The sequence below is a fragment of the Pogoniulus pusillus genome, chromosome 5 (genome assembly GCF_015220805.1).
Source record: "Pogoniulus pusillus isolate bPogPus1 chromosome 5, bPogPus1.pri, whole genome shotgun sequence".
Lineage (NCBI taxonomy): Eukaryota > Metazoa > Chordata > Aves > Piciformes > Lybiidae > Pogoniulus > Pogoniulus pusillus.
The window spans coordinates 23,409,179-23,428,389 of record NC_087268.1 but is presented as its reverse complement, the minus strand read 5'-3'; the positions used below and the strand labels follow the sequence as shown (position 1 = coordinate 23,428,389).

General features: G+C 40.3%; 1 protein-coding gene and 1 long non-coding RNA gene across 4 annotated transcripts in view; one reads left to right on the top strand and one right to left on the bottom strand.

The window, feature by feature from the left end:
• The window catches only part of GABRG3 (gamma-aminobutyric acid type A receptor subunit gamma3), a 356,600-nt gene that overhangs the window by 265,014 nt on the left and 72,375 nt on the right, over positions 1-19,211 (top strand). The window lies entirely within an intron of this gene.
• On the bottom strand, positions 7,607-10,408 carry LOC135175422 (uncharacterized). The gene is made up of 3 exons (XR_010302354.1): positions 10,344-10,408; positions 10,042-10,115; positions 7,607-7,646 (listed from the first exon to the last, which is right to left on the bottom strand). It is a non-coding gene; the product is annotated as an uncharacterized LOC135175422 (long non-coding RNA).

Genomic DNA, 19,211 nt, shown 5'->3' with positions numbered 1-19,211 from the left:
ATTCATTTTCTGATACCAGTGAGGAGGACATACAGAAGAAATCTAATTTCATTGCATGCTTGGGAAACCCTCTCTGCAGTTGCAGAAGCCCCTTACTGCAGGCCAGGCATTTGTAGCTGTGATGGTTTGGGAGTTACCTGTCCCCCCACACTTAAGAAAATCAGCCAGACTAGACTCAGATGACTGAAAGTTAAGTAATGAAGCTATATTTACAGCATAGCATGATATACAAGCATATATACACAAATATATACAGTTACATACAAGTTAATACAGAAACACAGTATCCCTCCGAGAAACAATCAGAGTCCCCAGGAGGCTCCCCACCCAATCCCTCCCTCCCCTTCCCTCTTTCCCTCCCTTCAGAAATAACCAGATCAGCCTACGTCTATCTCACGTAATAAATCTGGAGATCTGAAGTGAGATGTCAAAAAGATGACAAGGAGGTTAGAGGAAAAAGGGTTAGGTGGATTAGAGAGTTAAGGCAGAGACAGCCACAGCAGTATGTGAGGAGTGAGTGTCTTATCTATATTTTGACTAGTTGTGTTTCTCAGCAGAAGAATGGGTGATATAGGGTACATGTGGGTTTTTTGCTTTCTTCTCGCAGCTAAGGATTAAATTTGTCTCAATAAAATATTTCAATTAGCCTCAAACCAGCACAATAGCATAATTGAGTCATAGGCTAAAGACTTTATAAAGTACATAGCCTGAAGTACTGTAGATTTTACAGTTATGTATGTAACATGTTAATCCACAGAGTATTTCCTCTCTGACTTTCCAGATGGTCTTCTGATTTGTAAATGCAAATAGAGTGTATAAACATCTCTGAATGTTTACAGTTATGATAATCTTGTCATCTAGAGACGTGCATAACTTTCTTGGTCAATCAAAGCCAAGTGTAAACAAACCAATTCGTGGATTAGGCATTCTTATTATCGCTGTGCCACTGATGTAGTCTTTGCAGGTAACAGCGTTCTGAAAAGGAGATTCATTTCTCTGTAATACCAGTGAAAAAAGGGAATCTCATCCACAGGACAGCAGTAATGTTCAGAATGCATGCAGAAGCTCTGGGCCCAATGCAAAGAACTGATGAAACTAAAAGTTGTAGAAAGCTCAGTATGCTCAGCACACATATTGAGGAGGTACCTCTGTCCTTGGTTGAATAATAAATAAAATATGAAGTGAGAGACATTCACAGTTTCAAAGAATCTATTTCATAGCCTTGTAATTTGTGGTGGCTTCCATTTTTTACTGTACTGTCTTCAAGCTTCTATCAGGAATGTTGTTGCACATGAGAAAAGTATTAGAAGGTAAATTCTCAGCTATTTCTCTGTATTTCCATATGGCCATTGAGCTCTTCCATTCAGAGTGTAGGTAATGTCTGCCCCAAATAGCATCTTCTGGACTGTTGGGTTTTTTTTGGGAGTTCAGATTCAGAGCACCCCTTTTAATGCTAAGCTGGAACTTTGAAACACAGCTTCCATAAAGTACAACTAATCATTCTGGTATTGCAAGTTTTCTCTTTGTATGAAGTCCTCTGTATTTCAGTTTCTCAACCTACCTAAAACCAACCTGATACTGATTCTGGAGTGTCAGCTTGAAAATACACTTTCCTTATAACTATTTTCACACTAACCTTTGATTCCTGACATTATTTCATTTTCTTTCTTTTTCTCCAGCAGAAGGTGTCATCTTACTAAAGTCTCTGCAGCAGTTAATGAAAAAGTGGAATATTCTGGGAGTTGTAGTCTTTCAAACAGAGCTTCGCAAGGACATACCTGTATTGGAACACTACAGCTCCCTGAACTTCCTCGCATCACTGCGTATGAAACGTCTTGCAACTTGACTAGTTTGGGGGTGGGGAGGGGACTCACGGACCTCCAGCACTACAAATCACACAGCACCTTGCATCCGTGTATGGGAGCAATTGGGAGCCAGAATGGATACCTGGGAATCAGTGTGTATTGAGGGTGGGGAACGAATAAAAAAGCTGGATGTGAGGTAACATTGTCATTTGAAATACTTCACTTTAGAAAAATACTCAGTACAATTTGTGCCTTTACCATAGAGCTCTGTAGGAGCTCGGCCACTTGAACAGTCTTACCTACATTTTGGTCAAATTGTGTCAAATAGCTGCTTTTAGACTTTGAGCTAAATGACTTCCAGCACTGGCTCTTTTCTTCACCTCCTCTGGCCTGTGCCCTAGGCACACGTTGTCTATCTGTAGTCTGTGAACAAAAGAATCTGGGACCACTGCTGCCCTCGTATGCCCAATTCTTCCATTGTTAAAAAAGTTCTGACCCTCTTAGAGCTACTTATTTTGTCTTCTTTTTAACAGTTTAACTGTCCATGCTAGTTCATTCAGACAGACATAGGCTTTAGAGGAATCACAAAAGAAATCACTCTACGTAGCTGGAGATATGTAATGATCTAAATATAAGTGTTAAGTACTTGGACATTTTTCTTAACCTCTGTTTCTTCTGGCAGTTCCTAGGCCTTATCTCAAATTTGCCTAATTAATCCAGGTGTAATCAAACCCACATTACTCCTGATTTGAGAACTTGGGTACAGGATACATAGTCCCTGACAGCATATGGTTTGTTCCAGATGTAGACTATATTCATTGACAGAGCAACTGGAGCACTTTACTTGAATTTTTCAAGCTTTCATAGAATGACAGTCCCTCAAACATCATGTTCTTAGATTTGTAAAGCTGTGCTCCAAATCTTACAGCAGCATCTGTGCTTGTGCTGTGAGTGTTGTTAGTTTCTGCTACTGAGCAGGTGGTGTTAGAATAGCCTCTTTCACTGCCTATTTTGCATTCATGATCCTAGCTGGAGACCAGAAGGTGGAGAAAAGCATAAAACTATAAAATAAAGAGAGATAAATAATGATACTATCTTTCTTCCCAGTGCTTCAATTTTAGTTTAAATTCTTAGCAATTATTTTGTGATACCTTATTTTAGCTAACCAGTCCAGTTCTCCATCTATGACATAGTTTTGGTTTACCTGCAATATAAACTTTCAGTGACTCTGTTGTGGAAAACCACACTTCCAGGTCACAATATTCATTCAGCCTATCATATAATTTTAGGACCCGTGGAATAATTATATTCCTGCATTTATATAAGCACCTAAATATTTGGAAGAAAGCTGGGATTTTAATTTGCAGAAGAAGTATACCAGCGCCGAGGAGAGAGGGAAGAGAAATGGATGCTGAAGGCATGAGCTTTCACAGGGAAGATTCACTTCAAAAGCAGGAACTTCAATTAACTGGAATAAAAAGAGAAAAGTACGTAGTGCTCATGTTAATGACTAGTTTTAGGCTTTACAGTTTTTGCACAACTAATTTCCATAAGCATCCAATACTTAGAGCGGGCAGAAGACATATTTATAATTAATATTTTGTTGGACTGATTGATGCTTGTTTTTGTGGACGTCACTAATAACGTTTCACACATTCCTAAAGAACACCAAGAAATTAATGTGAGGGAAAAAAATTAAGGAAACTCCAAATGGAAAGTGTTCTTTGATGCTCTCTTTCACCAGAGGAAATTTATGGTGGTTCTTCTTTTAAATATATGGTACCACCTGGTCCCTAATGACAAAAAAATGCAAACTTTTTTTTAATGAGGCACAATCATGCAAATAAACAAAAGCAACAAAGAAGAAAAAAAACATGGAGAAGACAGTGGTAGAATAATTCCTTTAGATAATAATACATTCCTGCAAAGGACAAAGCTCTTTTATCATCTTTATTTTAAAATAATTTCCTAATGGCTTGCTGTACTTCAAAAAGCAATGTTCTTGCTATAAACACCATCAACAAGTGAAAAAGAACAGAAGCTTTTCTGCTTCAGCCAAAATATAATACTTTCAAGGTATTCTGCAATAAGGAATACTTGCATGAGCCCAGATGCTTTTGAAGATGAATATACATGTTAAGTGCAAGATAATTAATTTAATTAATTAAAGTATTTATTCAATTAATTTATTCAATGAATAATTAATTAGTTGTTTACTTTAAAAGGTTCAAGATGTCCTTGAGCAATTCGTGGACCAAAATGTCAGTGTAATTATCTATAGGCTGCACTACAATATGATGAAAGTTTATAATCTGATGCTTGTAGTGGATGGATGTGGTAGTCCTTAATGGGCTGTAGCAGACCTCTTTGGAGAGTGCTGCTGTCACTCCATACATTTTGCTGTCTAAACACACAGAGAACAAGGATATGCATAATCACAGTATCCACCCCTCCTTCCACTGTAGGGCAATACTGAACAATGGAAAATGACTGTCGTGATTCAAATGGTCAGGAGACTACAGACTAGGTCTTCTCAACATATCCTTCTTCCTAACCAAAGGAGCTAATTCCAAGGTCAAATGCTGCTCATCAATGTTGGGTAATAGCCAATGTTCCAGAAACATTAGGCTCCAAATCCATCCTTATCCATCCCTATATGGCATGGAGTTCAGTACCAAATTTAACTGTTAGAGTGAAGGAAAGCATGTATTTACCCAGTAAAATTCAGCACTAACCCAGAAGCATTAATTAGATTGTGCTAATATTACCACACATTATAAAAGTGGTATCAGTTATGTCCTCAGAGTTTCCTGGCACCCTTGAGGGTACCTTGGATTTATATAGCAAATTTGCCCTAGTGTTTGTGTCAATGCAGCATTTATTTATGTTTCTTATATTTTTGGATAGCACAGCAAAAAAGTCATCAGTAAGTGCTATTAGCTGGTTGAGCATCATATCAGGAAAATGGATATCCATCAGGAAAATTAGCTTAAAGCATTTGTTAGATCTAAAATCAGAAATTAAGATATTGGCCATTGAACTAAAGACTCACATAGGCCTTTCGGAGTGACAGAGTGGAGATCCTTTTGTTTGTTTTGGACTACATCACATATGGTGATTAATATGAAAGAGATCCCTAAATTTCAATGTGGCTTCTGCTTTTAAAAGTAATTAATTGTAATGAGTGTGCTACTTGTAATAGTCAATGAATCTCCTGTGCTGATGTACACAAAAAGAAAAATTTTACTTGGGAAAAACTAACTGCACATCTTTTTTTGTTTTACATATCCATCTCAGCATTCCTTTTTTTCCTTTTGTTCTTTTTTTTCTTACTTGGTGCCTGAAAATCAAATAATACATGATCAGTCTGATGTCTCAGCTGCAACCCTTCCAGTTTGCATGTGCATTAACATTACACTCTTATTGTTATAAAAACAATACCTGAATATAAAGGAGTTACTCATGTAGGTTCTTCTGGGAAGCAAACAGATTTTGTTAGAAAAGTCATGGCAGAAAAGTAAAGCTCCAAACTTGTTTTGTGCTTTGTTTTGGAATGTCAATTAAATGTACTAGTTCAAGTTATTAGGATGAAACTTTGCTGATAATCAAGAACAATTTATTAATCATAACACATTGAAATAAGTTAACATGTTTTAATGGTATTTATATTAATTTGCATAATTATTATTTATTCATATAAGCAAATTTGCAACTGATTATGTGTAGGAAGCACTGTGAGTGTGATCAGTTCAGTGATACTTCTGATCAGTGATTTCACTGAGCTCTGTGCGATGGGGAATAGACCACATCCTGCTGAAGCTGTGTTTCTTTCCAAAGGGGAGTTCTAGCTTTAATTATTCCATAGCTGAATTTATGCAAGTCTTTCCCACCTGAATTTTGCCTTGTGACACAGACAAACGTGTCCAAAGTCTTTTGGACTCCTGTTTAACCTTGAGGTATTCCCAGGATCTTCTTCCTCTACTAAAAAAATGGTAACCAAATTAGGTATGCCTAAGTTTATGTCTTCTGAGAACTATACTCACTCATACACTTCAGTATGTTTTCAGTTTTATCTTTATTTTAAACCTAATTTAGGACAACTACCAATCAAAACTGATTGAAAAAAAAAGTATTTCCATTAATGCAAAATTAAAAATAATCCTAATTTCACCAAATATTCTAAAGGGCTTTAAAAATGTTTGCTTTGCATTAAAACTAAGGAACAGCCTATGCCTAAAATGTAGTTTCTGTGGAAACAAATTTCAAATATTATTTCTAGAAAATAAGGCAGCAGTTTTCTACAGACTAGTGTCCAAGCAGTCCTCATTTACTAAAGCCTTTTCCTCCTGGGACTCCATAGAGTGCTTGATCTGTCTGAAACCTGTGACACCAGTTACAACTGTTCTTGATACATGTTTTGGTATAGTGTTCTATAAAAAAATAAGGTCATTCGGAGGGATACTAAGTGCCATTTGTTTTTTTTTCTTCTACACAGAGTAAGCTCTTTGTATTTGTAGACAGTAGGAGATGTAGGAAATTATCACAGTATCACCAAGGTTGGAAGAGACCTCACAGTATCATCAAGTCCAACCCTTTACCAGAGAGCTCAAGGCTAGACCATGGCACCAAGTGCCACGTCCAATCCTGCCTTGAACAGCCCCAGGGACGGCGACTCCACCACCTCCCCGGGCAGCCCATTCCAGTGTCCAATGACTCTCTCAGTGAAGAACTTTCTCCTCACCTCGAGCCTAAATTTCCCCTGGCGCAGCCTGAGGCTGTGTCCTCTTGTTCTGGCGCTGGCCACCTGAGAGAAGAGAGCAACCTCCTCCTGGCCACAACCACCCCTCAGGTAGTTGTAGACAGCAATAAGGTCACCCCTGAGCCTCCTCTTCTCCAGGCTAAACAATCCCAGCTCCCTCAGCCTCTCCTCGTAGGGCTGTGCTCAAGGCCTCTCACCAGCCTCGTCGCCCTTCTCTGGACACGCTCAAGCATCTCAGTATCCTTCCTAAACTGGGGGGCCCAGAACTGAACACAGTACTCAAGGTGTGGTCTAACCAGTGCAGAGTACAGGGGCAGAATGACCTCCCTGCTCCTGCTGACCACACCATTCCTGATGTAGGCCAGCATGCCACTGGCTCTCTTGGCCACCTGGGCACACTGCTGGCTCATGTTCAGGCGGGTATCAATCAGCACCCCCAGATCCCTCTCTGTCTGGCTGCTCTCCAGCCACTCCGACCCCAGCCTGTATCTCTGCATGGGGTTGTTGTGGCCAAAGTGCAGCACCCTGCACTTGGAGCTATTGAATGCCATCCCCTTGGACTCTGCCCATCTGTGCAGGCGGTCAAGGTCCCGCTGCAGAGCCCTTCTGCCCTCCAACCCAGCCACATCTGCCCCCAGCTTGGTGTCATCTGCAAACTTGCTGATGACTGACTCCATGCCCTCATCCAGATCATCTATGAAGATGTTAAAGAGGATGTAACATTGCTATGTTCCAGGCAGTTCCACTTGCCAAAGTTGCAGGTTTAATGATGTTATTATACTGGATATATCATGCTGATAGGCTAAGAGAAACAGGCTGAAGTGTGATACGGTCTAAAAGCAGAAAGCAAATAATTGATGTAGCCATTGTTGTGGGCAACTGTTTAGGCCACAACAATGTGATTTTCACTTCATGCTATCTATGCAAAATTACACTACCACAGAGACTTACAGTTTGGTGATCTTGTAGGTAGGATATGAAAAGCACACACTGTAGTAAGAATGTCCCACACCAAGGTGTTGTGCATGTAACCAGTGAGATGGTAACTGTGGGCAGCAGGCTTTATAGGACAGCAGATTCAGCTTAAAGTGGGGACAAAAAGAGATATAAGAATGTATGTCATCCTTTCTCTATTTCTGCATTTTCTTTTAGAGTTAAATCTCTTTTCACCTCCTAAAGAGGATATGCAGCAAACTTTCAAAGATTTATGTTGCATTTTATTTTCACTTCATGAATATCAAATCTTTTACAGACTCTCTCACTCTGCACTTCTCATAACTTCAATACGATGCCATTTCATGACCAGAAAATATACACCTATGGTATTTGTAAATACCAGCTTTGTTTCAGACTCATAGGAGCACAGTTGAGATAAGTCTTCTTAGCATTGTATTCTATATTTGATTTTTCAAATACTAGAGTTATTTCCTGTCCCCCCTTAACTCCCCTTGCCAAATCAGGTCAGCAGTAAATAATCTATGATTCACTGAAATGATTGATAACCTCCCTGTAGACTAAGGAGGTGGAAGTATCTTTAGTTATGGGTTGGACTGCATTTTTTTTTGTATGTGTGAAAATACATTGTGTAGGAGGAAGAGACAAGGGCATTGTTTTTAAACAGAATTTTAGTCTTACTGAAAGCTGTTCAGCTGACAACAGTGGAGAACAGATTCTCTGCCAAGCATGGGAATAGTATACTGTGAAGAGTGGAGTTGAATTATACTGCCAAGTGTATAACTTCCACCTTGGCCAGAAGGAAGAAGGCTAAAAATCTATCAATGACAAAGAAGTCATTGGCTTCCATACCATCACTGCCTCCACAGACCTGCAATATCTGACAAATAAAACAGCTGGGACTGTGCCAGCAGTGAGAATGCATAACGGAGCTGGAAAGGACTGATTCATGTCATGGACCATATAATCAACAGCCATCAGAGGGGAGCAAAGATCAGTCACAGTTTGACCCCTATCTCAACTAGTGACTTACAAAGGCAAAAGACTCTACATGTTGTTATCAGTTCCCAGAGTCATCCACTTCTTTCATGGAAATTAAATTTTATCTTCAATATGACATTCCTAAGCCCTAGTTGAGAGTGTAGGAGAAATCAAGGCTTCAGGAAAACTGTCTTTAAATTTATCTGTCTCCTGGAGTCTGAAGGAAGGCATTCATCACTGAAGTCTAAAGATATAATTAGAATTTGATTTTTCTCTCCAGCAGCTTTACCTGTTTATGTGGGTGAAATATTCTATTGAAAAATAATTTAATATTTTGGTAATAATCATGTTTCTCAAGGAATGCAGTGTTGCTATGCCAGAGCCCCTGCTGGGTTGTGTAAATTTAGACTTCATTACAGTCAAAAAACTATCAATATTTTGCCATTATTATTGTGTCCTTCTGCTCTGAACTTGTCAGAGAAGCAGGCCAGATGCCTTTTGCTTTCACTGACAGCCTATGCATTCAAAAGTCTCTCATGAAATTCCCAGGACAGCTCTTACTGTTTGTCTGGTTTTGATTCCTTCTGAACAAAAGTGTAGATTTTGTTTTGTCCTTCCAGGAAACATGCAGGAAAGGTTACTTTGAGAGAAGATCTTACAGTTTGCTCTGAAATTGAAAGTAGTATCAGTAACAGAGCTCTTCACTTAAACTATTGTGGGTGGAAACACTACAAACCACACTACAAACACTTCAGTGGTGAGCAACCCTAGTGATAGTGGTGATTACTAACATTTCCGTGCTGTCTCAAGGCCCTTTCATGTTGGTGTGATTAGAATTGGACTGTGTGTCAAAGTGTTTGGCCACCCTGAGGCAAATGGAGTCATTTGGCTAGGTGTCTGGGAAATCTATACTATCTGGAGAGGATATCCCAAATAGAGCCTAGAGGTGCCTGTGTGTGCACAAGTGCCTTTGTGCTCCTAGCACCATCTAGGAGGAAGCTGTGAATGGTTGTTCTTTTGTGCACGTGTGTTCAGTTTAGCCAGATTATTATACGTGCTGCTTTCTCTGAGGGAAGATGATTGAAAACATAACCTTTAACAATTTATATTTCCTAGAAAGTTTAACTATGTGTTGCCCTTCTGTAAATCCCTCGGATTTAATAGTTGCAATGGATGACAAAAGCCTAAGTTTTCATGACACTGCTCTTCCTTGCATTTTGAGATAACCTAAGAAAAACCTCCAACCAAACAAGAAAACAAACCACAAAACCCTGCTGTTCTACCAACAGAAAAGGAAAATAAAATCACCAAGGAGTGTGGGTGATATTGTTGGCTCTAGCCCATTAACAGGTCATGCTCAAAGGGAACTATTAGTAATTTCAGTAATAGCCAAAGAAACAAAAATATTCAAGGATATGAGCTTGAATGTCTACAGACTAGGACACTGGATCTCAAAATGAGGTTGCCCTAACAATAGAAAAGATTATCTCAAACACACATCAGTACTTTCAGAAGCCCATTCGGATTAGCAGTGCAATGTACCTGATGTACTTGGAGACACAGAGCCCTCGGAGTCTTGTCTCTCAGTTTCGGTGTTGTGGAGGGGATTCTGCTGCCTACACCAATTGTGGCGGAGGGGAGAAATTAATTGGTGCAAGATGATATTCTATTAAAATATGTAATTTATTAACTTCAATATTCTGAACTCTTGCCACCCCCAACCACTGAATTTTAATATTAATATGAATCTACACAGTTACGAAAGACATTTTGGTAATATATCAAACAGTAACTTGTTAATAACAAGCAGACATTCAAACTATTAAACAGAGAGAGGACTTTACCCACAGCTGAATGCCGCTTGGGGTCAATGTACTGCTTGCCAGTAGGTGGACTGAAGCTCTTTCTGCAATAGCAGGAGGCAATAGAAATTACAGAGGCATTAAAGCACTTACTTACAAGTTCTTATTAATTATCAGTCACCCTCTGGGGCCACATCACAGCCTATACCAGTGTCCAATCTTCAGGGGACTCTTTGCCCGTGGACATCGAGGCTGGAATTCTCCTGGCTTCAGGGGAAAGGACAGTCTCTGACCTTGTGCCCCTGGGGAAAGGATGCAATCTTTGCCCTTGTCTCCTGGCTTCTTCTGGACGCTCTGTCCGGGGATTCTTAGGCAGGACCTCAGGTGCAGAAGGAGTACGATGTAACACGGCTGCACGGGAGACTGAGCTCCGCAGACACAGGCAGGCTTAAGCATAATAATGAAAGCAAGTGAGCAATGTGGGGGAGCCTGAGCACTTTGTTTACCTGTGTACCCCCATTTATTCAATGAGGGCCGAGATTAATGGCCCCTTGGCCACCAGAAGAACCAATCAGGTTGGCAATCAGCCAAGCTTACCATAACAAGGAAAAGCCACAAGCCTGGACCTTCCAAATAGGGGACTCACACAGGCCTTAACACTAGGCAGGCACGAGCTGGGCATGTGGGGGCTTACACAACCACATTATACAAACTAAAGCCTGGGCAGGCCAGACTTTATGGCACCAGGCCTGTTGTGCCCCTTTGTGCTCACTTTTGTGTTTACCTCTGGTTATGGGCAGAAAAACATGTCCAGGCAAGACAAGGCATGAATAAGCCTATTTTTGGGCCATTTGGTCAATATTTCTGACTGCTGTTGGTCTTGTGTGATGATCTGCAGTCAATTGCTCCTCTTTATGCTGTTTCCGTCATAGTCTGTGTTCAAAACAGGGAGGAGTTCTACTCTGACATCCTATCCACCAGAGACCAATGCATGTCTGCGCTGCCCTCTGCTCGCTTGATACCTAGGCTGTGCTGAACGTTACCAAAACAGAAGACAGGGGGTCTAGAAATGCAGTTACCTTGTGTAATGTTGAAGCCTTATTCCACTTAGTGCAGGTTTATAAAGTCAGAATTGGATTCCATTCTTCCATAGCAGATCACAGAATCACAGAAACATTCAGACCTGAGGATCACCAAGTCAACTGATATCCCTACTCTACAAGATTCACCCTAAACCATATCCCCAACCACCACATCCAAATGACTTTTAAACAGATCCAGGATTGATGACTCAGCCACCTCCTCGGGCAGCCCATTCCAATGCCTGACCACTCTTTCTGTGGAAAAAACTTCCTAATACCTAGTCTAAACCTACCCATTTGCAGCTTTAGGCCATTCCCTCTTCTATCACTATTCACCTGTGAGACCAGCACCAACCTCTCCACAACATCCTTTCAGGTAGCTGTAGATAGTGAAGAGATCTCCCCTTAGGTAAGGAATTCAGCCTTGTGGTCCATCTGTACATACGAAAATGTGCAGTAAGGAGATATTGATTTGAATTATCCAGGAAGAAGTAGATTTATAAACCAAGACCACCATTATGTCAGTGAAAGCTGTAGTTATAAAGATCTTTTTCTGGATACATTTTTGTTTAATATTAATACCAGAGATGAAATCACAGGACAGCTGTTCAGTTTTTCCCTCTCTGGGACCATACCAGAGAGTGAACACTGGTTAACTATAGATTTGTCTGGCACAGAAAATGGGATGGTAGCCACCTCCTACAGTCAGTGCTCAAGGGCACCATGATTGTCAGCCTCTCTATGTGTAGCAGCTTTATAGTAATCATCCTTTCAGCAGCAATTGACCTTGCAAATGTGAGGTCCTGAAGCAAAGAAGTGATTTACAACATAGCTGCTGGAATGGCATCCAGGGTGGAGAGCTCAGCAGAAGTGTAGCAGCGTCTACAAGTGATGACAAAAGGGAGTGTATTCATTCCCCAGACATAAACAAAAATGCATCATCAGCAAAGCGTGAAGAACATTAAAAGAACGAACGTGTCTCCAAGCTATTTTGGAAAAGGACTCATCCTTTTAGTTCTACTTAAGATTTCAGGAAAGGAAATTGCTTTGGCTCACACCTCATGAGTGTGCAAGGACAGCAGAAGTGGAGCATTCTATTAACAAAAGTACACTGTTGTTAAAAACATAAAAAATATTAGATCTAACCTGACCCTACATCTAGTCCACCACCATGTTCTAGCAACAGGCCATACCTGCAGTTTCTGAGAAAATGAAACTGTTTTTTGTTAGCTGGGGAAGCTGCCTGTGTGAAATCTGTGGATTCTGCACAGGTATGAGTCAGATCAAAACTTCAGTCAGGTTGCAAACTGGTTTGTAGTGCTTTAGTTACAGTTCCTGAAGAGTCCTGCAAGGTGGTGAAATTCTGCTGGCCATTGCTGCCACATATAGACAATAGAAATAGCAATCTCATCCCCCTTTGGAAGGTTTGGGCTGCCTGTTGGAACTGCTGTGTCAGTGCCCTCTCCTTTCAGCAGACCTGAATGGTGGGATCCTGCCAGTGGCAGCATCTCACCACCCAGAGCTTCCCAAGGGTAACTTTTAGCCCTTCTGCTCTCAACTGTCATGTTAGGATTAAGCTTTCTCAAGGATTTGAGTGGCTCTTTAGTAGGTGGCTTAGACATCTTTACATCCTTTCCAGGGTCAGTGAGCACCACTAGTTTCAGCATTTCTACCTTTCCCAGAAGGTAGAATCATCCACCTGTCAGAGATGCCTCAGAGGCTAACCAGGTGGTGACATGGCAAGACCATCAGTTTTTGCTATTTTTTTGCACCTCAGGCTGAAAGGCAGTGCCAAAACTGGCAACCCATCAGCACTGGTAGATTTCCTGGCAGAAGCTATGATAGCCCTTCTGTCTTCCTTTCCCTGTGGGTGACCCCGACACTCCTCTCAAGATGGAAAATTTCATTTCGGTATTCTCAGGTGTAGGTTGAGAAGCCCTGAAAGGAAACGAGGTTTTTCCTCATTTTTCCAGTCCCTCTTTCATTACTTAAAACTCCTAATGTATATATCCTGGTATACTTACCTGTAGGCTTGTTTATTATTCTGAGAGGGTTTTTCAATGATAGCTCTGATAATAAACATCAACGAGCAATAAAGTTTATTGTCTGTGTACTTCATTGAAAAATAATTCTACCTTTTAAAAATACTTTTTTCCCTCTGAATTTAATAGCAAGCTCTCACCATTTTGTATTCTGTGGGGACATGTCTAGAAGCACTCATGCAACCTTCTTATGTCACATATTATTTTGAAATCTGTTGGCAACATCTATTTGTCTTTCTTCCTAAAATAAATGGTCCCAAACTTTTCAATCTCTTTTCATACAAATGTTGTTTCTGATCCCAGCCATTCCTGTCACCATCTCAGCTCCCTCTATTCTCATTTTTTAATAACAGGCTGGCTGGGGACAAGCACTGTGTTTCAGGTGACAGTGCACTTTATAATGGAATCATTATATTTTCAGACTGATTTTCCTGTTGATTACAGCATTTCATTGGATTTGTATCTGACTGCTGCAGCCTCTTTGATGGCAACGTTTTCAATTAGCTTCTAGAGTTGCTACAGCTCTAATTTAGGTGCTGGGAAGCTGTTTAACTCAAGAGTCTTCCAACCAGTGTGCTTTAAGAAATAACAAGAATCTATCAATCAATTATTAGAGTTGTTGCAAGGAATCACAAATACCAAATAAGCTCATGGTAAGTGACATGTTTTAAATTATCATCACTGAATAGTAGAGTAGGTGTGAGATGAAGAAATTAAAACACTTGTCACCAAGGATTTTGAACTGCTTCCATGTCTGCTGCACACCTGAATGTGATAGAGGAAAAAAGTCTGGAACAGCTGCATAATCTCCTGTAGCTGAATGGCAACTCTTACATTTTTTTTCTTTGGGAAAAGAGCCCAAGAATGTGAAAAGTTGGGGAGACACACAAGAGCTCAAAGGAATTGATAATGCCTTGGAGAAAAATATGTTCTGTCCCAATGAGTGTCATGTTTAGCCCTGCCACAACAGGCATGGCTTCCATGCTCAGTAACTAGACGTGAGGCATCCAGTATAGTGAAACACCAAGTCCCACTAGATGTACGAAAACTTGGGCAAAATCAGACCTTGAGCCATATAGAATATACGCACCCGAAATATTGGATTTTCCATTACAGACATGTGCTTTCTCCTTAAAAAGTGGTTAATCCAATGGGACATTGCAAGGAAAAAGCCCAAGAAAACTCTCTCAGATCACCTGGAAACTTTAATGTCTTGAACCACACCTAGCCATAATACTAGGCTATTAATTTCAAACAATACCCAGCAACTCATTGAAACAAGCTATTGTGCAAGCAACTATTATTCCTTCCAATTTAATGGATTTGCTACTACTATGTGTCTGCATTGCAACCTCATCTTTTTATTATGAAAAAAAATCTCAAACAACAAAAAAGAGAAAGAAGCACCTTTTTTGACTCAGAATACTTACTAATACAGATGCCAAACTGCTTGAGCAAACTATTACATTTTGAAGATTGTCTCAGTTCTAATTTAAATTTCCCAGAGACACAAATATAGTTGATAGAACCAATAACAATTTACAGGATGCCTTTCTCTCCTCCCCCTTCTTCCCCAAAGGAAAGGAATTAGATGTAGAGAGAGGAAAGGTAAGCACACCCAAAAAATTAATCTCACTTCAATTTGGAAGTTAGAAGAAAAGTTTAACAATAAATAAAAGGTATATGAGGTAGGTAAGTTACAGAAGGTATAGGGGAAGGAAAATAAGGTACAAAATAGGTAAATACAACCAGATTGATGGCACTGGGCTTGACCACCTCGTGGTGATGATGGCCACACGGTAAAGCAAAGAGCAACAGGAAACAGGAATGGTGATTTCCAGCAAACAGAGAGGCAGGGCAAGAGAGAGAAACAGGCAGTCTCCCTGCTTTTATGGATCTTAGGCAGGAAGTGGGAGTGGACTAAACCACCACACCTGGTGGTGTTCAGACCCACCTCTGGGGAGGGGTCAAGACCACACCCCCAAGAGGGTTAACCCTTCACAAAGATATACAAAAGTGAAGATGCACAAAAAGATTTCCAAGGTCTATTGTTATTTAAAACACAGGAGGCCAGATTGATATCTGGTGAGATGCAAATTAAAGTAAAAAATAATAAAGAATTATGAACAGTGGAAGGGCATAAAGATATAGAAAAATCATTAGAAAAGTCTATCATATGCAGTCTATAGACTTTTGTTACTATACTAATTTGGTACTATGCAGACCTTCAGTAATGTTGTTCTACTAACTCTCTTCTCTTGAAAATGTCCATCTTATAAAACTGCGTCTGTTTGAGCTAAATTTCTAGCTCAGACATTAAAAAAAAAATCAGAACAGAAAAAATTAGAATTGGAAGAGTACTGGAATCTCTGAGTGGAGAGGTGAACAGAGATAGGCCATAAAATGGCAACCATGGATAAGTTAATATAATTTCATTGGAGCATCGAAAGCTTTATGTCTGGAAGCACAGCTTGTATCTTGCCCTTTTTGCTGCGCCCGCTGCGAACTTCCCCCAACGCTGTTTTGGCTGCTGCTTTGCGGCTTCACCGCCACTTGTCCCCATCCACATCTTTTTTAAGGCTACTATATTCTGTAATAGTTTGTTCTGTCTAAACTGTGATATTTAAACCATAAAAATACTATTTCATTTTTCCAACTTTACAGATTCTGAGTTGTAGTGATTTTACTTTCTCTGGGGCAGGTTTGTAAGAAGTCACTGGGGGAGGGATCCATTGTAAAAACTATGGAAGAGAATTCAGAAGCCTGTGCTCATGCTGTGTGTGTTATAAGTATCAGCTACCATATTGTTTAACTTAGATGTATTTTTATATATTTCAGCAATCATCAAGATCATAATGGTGTAGGTTTGATGGATGTGTGGGCTTCCTCTGCATTAAGTACTTGTACCTACATAGGTAATCTATTATAGCCCCTGGAAATCGAGGCCAAGTGTGTAATTTACATGACAATCCAAAATGTGATTGATATCGGGCTCCCTGGGAGAGTTGCCTGCACATACAGGGAAGAAGGAAGAGTGAGAGCAAACTCACCACAGCCGTGTTTTTGTATTCTGCCCCAAGGACAGGGAGTGGATATGTCAGAACAGCAGATTTTAATCAGGAGCATCCTCAGCCAAAGAGACTGGAGAACTGGATCACAGTGGCTTTTCAGCCCGGCCTGTAGTGCAGCGCAGTTGTGCACTTCCTTCTCTGCTTCTCATGATCAAGTCATAACTAAGTCTGAAAAATATCCTGAAGATGGGCTGCATCATCTTTGCCAGAGCCCTAAATCTGCCATTAAATATCTTGAGCTCCACCCATAAGACAGTTTTGGGTTTGCAGCTGCACTTTCCTGAAAATGTTCTGGTTATGTATTGGATTTAGAAAGAATGCAAGAAATGCACAAGCGACACATTGCCTCTGATACTTAAAAACAGGCAGTGAAGCCAGGCACTGTTTTTAGAGCCACCAGAGTTTGTTTTGTTGGTGGTCAGGGTTTTTTAAATTGATTTTTAATTGAAAATCCAGTTCTAGTTGGCTGACTGGGAGGAATTTCTCCTTGCAGTGCTTGTCTCCTTATGTTTTATGCAAACTCTTCTACAAGCAGTCTACATTAAATGTTGGATTTTGAGGTCCTTTTTTCAGTTGAAATGTACTTCATATGACACTTAGACATAGCACCCAGATGAAGCAATCTGCTAGGCAGCCTATGCAGGACCATCAACATCTACATCCTTATATGTCATAACTTTCAAAATTTAATGAGGTTTGAAGGGCATTGCTTGGCTTCATTTTAACACAGATGAGCCACAGGTGCCGGCTCATTATAAGATGCTGAGTCTGAAAGGGAATTTTCACTCTTAAAATTCTCTTGAAATCTGTGCAGTTATAAAGGAAATATGCCTTTTTGAAATTATCTCTTCAAAGCATCTGTAGCCATTATAACCTCCTATAAATAACTCTCACCAACGTCTTAATCTCATCAAAAAGTAAAGAGAAATGCGAGCTCAGAGTAATTCCCTAGAAACTGGATGACATTTTTTAAAGAGAAGCAGATTAAGGCATCTCCGACATGCTAATTAGCATCTCTGGAAACATGAGAAATATATATATTTATTTTAATAACAGAGTGCCTGAAAGGCTCAAAATAGTTGAGTATCACAACAGGAAGCATTGTGGAGCAAATGGCAATATATACAGAGTGACCAAGAACAGAGAAGGATGCTAAAGTTTTATAACAGTGCTGATGATCACTCATATGTTCTCACCAAGGTAATGGAAACATAGTGAGCGTCCCTCCTTTTCCTTACCACTGCACAGTGGAAGGCAGAGGCAACTTCTCTCACACACTTAGTTCCTCAATATGCCATTGTTCTGATTCCTTGGAGTGGTGAATCACGGAATCACCGAACTTAAGAGGTTGGAAGGGACCTCCAGAGATCATCAAGTCCAACCCCCCTGCCAAGGCAGGATCCCCTAGGGTAGTTTGCAAGGAATGCATACAGGTGGGATTTGAAAGTCTCTAGAGAAGGAGTCTCCACAACCTCTCTATGCAGCCAGTGCTCTGTCACTCTCACTGCAGTTATATATGTCTACTGATTTAAAAAAAAAAAAAGTGGAGGAGATGATACTTTTTCATCCTAGCCTCTTGTGGGAAAGCTCTTTTTTTTCTGAGGTGGAGCAACTGCTTTTGTCTGCCAGTCACATTTGCCTAACTGTGCTGCTCATAATGAACATGGGCTGCAGCCCTATTTTCACTCCTTAACACATAGCCTCTTATTCACTGAAGTCTACAGAACCTTACTGACTAAAGGAGGGTTATACCAGTGCTGTGAGGGCTGCTGCACTGTTTGCTTTGCTGTGCGATAGCATTACAGTTACTGTTGTTCCCTTTGAAAGTTTCTTTTGCTACATCAGCTGAAAAGCCAGGACAGTTGTTATTCTATGCATGTGGGTTTTTTTAGCCTGCCAAGTTAGCAGATATGGGAGACATTTTTTGCAGAAAAGAACAGGATTTGTCACATGAAGAGAGATGCCTTTGTTACAGATAGTTTAATTTCTGTTCAATGTATGGGGACCCTGTGCAAGCAGTCTTGGACTTTTATAACCCATTTCAAAGGGAATAGGAAATGTAGGCAATTAGAAGAGGGAATTTTGTAGGACTAGATGCACTGCTGTAATGAGTGGGTGGAGGAGCTGCTTCCCCTTTCTTTGGCAGAGAAAGGAGACTTTGATTGTTACTACATTTGAGCCTGAATAACAGCTTCTGGTCTATCACTGAAGAAAGGGTGGTTTTGCTTTCATAAAAATGAATCTTTTCTTGATATGGAAATCTTGTAATAGGTATTCACAGGATTTCAAGATATTCAGGTTCCATTTTGAACTTTGTCCTTCTCTCTCAGTGGGGTTCATTTCCAAAGAGAAAAGAAGTGCTGCCCTCTGTGCTCATCTCACCTTATATTCTTTTGATTGTTCTAGCATGCAAACTGTAAGTCGAGAAGCATATTTTGGACTGTAGGACTCTCCTTGCTCTCCTCTTTCATTCACACATTAATTCTTGTCATCTTGGTCTCCTTGCTTTAAAAGCTTACTCCTGTGCAAGCAAAGAGAGGTAGCTTTAGGACAGCCAAAGTCAGCAGTAGTCTGTCTGTGCAGAGTATGCATATTTCTGACACTTTTGCCCATGCCAGAGCCTTGGAAAGATTATACAAGACTTAAGGACTTACACCAACCATCTGAGCCCCCTGCATTTCAATTGCTTTTTCCTGCATTTCTGTGAGGGCTCCC